This window comes from Pezoporus flaviventris, unplaced genomic scaffold (genome assembly GCF_033815535.1).
Source record: "Pezoporus flaviventris isolate CSIRO_AGI_PZ_B2104156 unplaced genomic scaffold, CSIRO_AGI_Pfla_v1 ptg000006l, whole genome shotgun sequence".
NCBI classification, from domain to species: Eukaryota; Metazoa; Chordata; class Aves; order Psittaciformes; family Psittacidae; genus Pezoporus; species Pezoporus flaviventris.
The window spans coordinates 5,709,628-5,713,108 of NW_026892554.1; the positions used below are offsets into that span (position 1 = coordinate 5,709,628).

Consider the following 3,481-nt stretch of genomic DNA (forward strand, 5'->3'; position numbering starts at 1 on the left):
TGCGGGAATGCTGCAAGAACATCACACATCTCAGAAGCAGAAGTTTGCAGTTCTCATTGTTAAACTTGATGGTCTTCTTCTCTGAAGCCAAAGATTTAACATGATGCTAATAGTCCCGAAGTAGAAGGCTCCTCCCTGGCATAAAAATACCCCAGTGTTATTGCTATCAACATGCAAACATGCAGGTTGCTGTGAAGGAATGGTTGTACAAAACCTGATAGTTATGTGTGCAGAAGTATCTCTGCCTTCTAGCAAATAATTCCTGAAACATCAAGGAGAGAGCAGTTGAGCACCCACAGCACCTATAAGAACATTTTGCTTTATATGAATCTATAAAGCATCCTTTTGAATCAGTTTGTCTTTGATCAAATCTTTCAGCTCTCAGGCCAGCCACAAGTTTTCCAGTTTCCTCAATGCTATAAATTAGGCAAGGCTCACTCACAACATATCCAGATCTGTGGGCAGATTTGCACAATGTATTTTGTGAATTCTTCTCCCAAATATCTATGTACTTGGATTGAAGTGCATAGCTGATAAATCAACATGACCAGATATGACCTATCATTAACAGCTATGTTAAGAAATTTCTATGATTTTATTGGTGAGACCAGTGTTTCTTTCTCTATTTTAATTTCAGGTTATTCCTTTTTGGTTCTATTTTTCCTATTTCAGAGGTGTTTGTTTCTGTATATTTGTGTGTATGAAATAAAAAATCAAAATGTTAAAATTAAAATATTAAAACCAATGTAATTTACTTTTGGCATAGAATTGCACAGTGAGAACCTGCAACAACAGCTACCAAATAACAGCCGTTATATTGGCTAGAAATTATTTTGAGGACTTTTCCCATTTCTGGGTAATTCTAAGGGATGCTGCAAGAGATGTGCCAAATAAATAGATGTTACTGGCACGTCATTGTATCATAGATATAAATTTACCAGTTGGAACTAGGTGATTTTTAAGGTCCCTTTCAACCCAAACCATTCTATGCTTCTATGACTTTGTTATTGACTAGTCTTAATTATTGCCCCAGAAGTGAGCAGTTATTCACCTGAAATGCAGGAAAAATAAATCCATCCCTTTACCTGTAACAGCTCCTCTTGAGTAGGCAGTCAGTAATGCAGGGTTTCGTGTTGTCCTGTTTCACAGGATGTTTTAGAGGTGTTGGTGTTGGTGGAGGAATCCTGTGTATCCTGAGACCATGGCATGCATGCTTCATTTACCAGTAAGTGCTAGGTCTCTGTTGGACTGCATCATGCTACTCTAGCATCATGGTAGTGATTGTCAGTGCTTCAGTGTCTGCTTTGGAAATGCTGCTTTAAAACCAAAGGGTAAGTCAGCCTGAATACATATTTTATATGTCTAGTCATACATCTTCCCTGGGACTTTCCCCTGTGCAGACAGGGCCATTCTCAGGGCAAAACACTGCCTTGAGATTCTTGCATGTAGTTCCTGGGGAGGCAACATAGAGTTGTGTCCCTGAAAAATTCTGGCTCATAATATGCATCATTGAATTCTGCAAAGCTCCACTTAGAGTGGAAGAACATGAACAGACTATATTTCAACAAAAAACAGTCTGAAACTAGCAATTCCTTTTACGTGGGATGCCTGCCTTGACTAACCCTCGCTGGTGAGGAAAGTTATGGGCCATTCTGTACAGAGATTTTGCTCTCCAACACCAAAGTTAGTGGCGAAACTTTTTCTTGCTTTTCCCTCAAAAAATGTGTGTGAAATGAACTGCAGGGCTCCTGCCTGCTATAAAGCAGGAAGAATCAAGAGCAGGTATTTATTCACGTTACTCAGCTGCCCGTTTGCGAATAGGGGGGCCATGTTTTCATAGACCATGTTTCATAGGCAGCATGTGTTCAATAAAACGTTTGTACACTTGCCAGAAATCAGGCTGCCAGAGTGATTTTCATGGATTGTGTCAGCAAATGTTATTAGCAAATTGTGTAGTTAACCTGGTGTAAGACTTTTATTACTGCTGGGTATACTTACATATCAAAAAGCTTCTGATCCCCACCCACTCTAAGCCTTCGGCAAAGAGAATCTGTAGTTTTTTTAAGAGACCGTGTTTACAGCTAACTAGTATTGTTCCTAATCCTGTAAAGTCTATGTGGGAGAGAACCCCATCATTTTCAGTCTTAATTAGTTTTGGCAATTAGTTCTCCTGGAAAGGACCATGAACAAGGTCCAGGAGGCTTCTCAGTGCATTATTCCTCTTCAGAAATGAGCCTTCCCCTGGCTGTGTGAATCTTTGCAGGCATGAAAACAAAAAATAAGTAATGTAAGTCACTACAGATATTGCCAGCCTGACTGAACAAGAAGTTGTGCTGCGGGAAGGCATGGTGAGAAAGCTGTTAGGGTACAAAGGAGTAATCTGTGGCTGTTTTATCTATAGGGAATTAGAACAATGCGCTACATCAAAGGCTCCAAGACTGGAGACTAAATCTTTACTTATTTAGCATTACGTTAGTAATTACTGATTTAGAGGGAAAGAAAGAGAAAATGTATAGAATTTTGTCACAAGATATGTCATTACATCATCATTGGTACTTCAGATTCTGTTAAATTATCAGATTTTATAGAATTTGATTAATTAGAAAAGGTTTGTTCTCCCTCTGCATTGTGAATTATTTAAATCCCAAAGTAGCTTAACTTTTCCAGTTATCTATTAGACAGTCATCTTGGCCAGGGAAGAGGACAGATGACTTTTCCTGAATTAGAAACCTAGGTACGGAACCCAGGACCTGAGTTTGTGGCACATCCATTGCAGAAGCTGCTTGGCTTTCCTCTGCCTTCTCTCCTTATCTGTTTAAAGGACCTGGTCATGCTGTTTCCCGTCTTCCCATCTTTAAGTGTCATGGTCAAGTGCTGTGTAGAAAGACATCTCCTTACCCAATGTCAATCACAACATATTTCTGTATATGGCTAAAACTTCTCAGAAATACAAAAAATCAGCAGTGAAGTCTGTCCTGGGTTGGAACAAGTGCACATGCATGATGTGGGGTCTCATAAAAGGAGCTGAAATAATTATTTCCTTTTGTCTTAGTGCTGAGCTTTGTATTCAGCAGCATCAGATCCTGAATGCTGTTGTGCACCTGGAAAAGTTCTGTTCTGAAGCACTGGAGATACTTTATTCTGCTATGTCCAGTATAAATATGTTGACAAATCCACCTGGGCCTTCTTGTGTTTGTTTTAACCAGCCTACAAAATATACTGTGAAAACAGATCAACACAAATCTGTTCAGATATTTCATCTCTTGAGCTTGATCTGGTTTATTTCTTGGTGTCCTGATACCAGAGAGTGTTTAGGATAGGTCACTAACATGAGAAAGAAAGATTTATCACAATATCTAATCTGTTAGCCATATGACGGGGTATATAAGCTGCTCTCTGTAAAAATTGTGATGCTGTTTGTATAATTTGTTTGGGAAGCTGTGTTATTGGGATCTTGGCAAATTCCCTTGAAATCAAACTG

General features: G+C 39.1%; 1 long non-coding RNA gene across 1 annotated transcript; it reads left to right on the plus strand.

The window, feature by feature from the left end:
- The first annotated feature begins 1,166 nt into the window (after window positions 1-1,166).
- Window positions 1,167-3,257, plus strand: LOC133265667 (uncharacterized). Its single transcript, XR_009742056.1, has 2 exons — window positions 1,167-1,225; window positions 3,053-3,257. It is a non-coding gene; the product is annotated as an uncharacterized LOC133265667 (long non-coding RNA).
- Window positions 3,258-3,481: the final 224 nt, after the last annotated feature.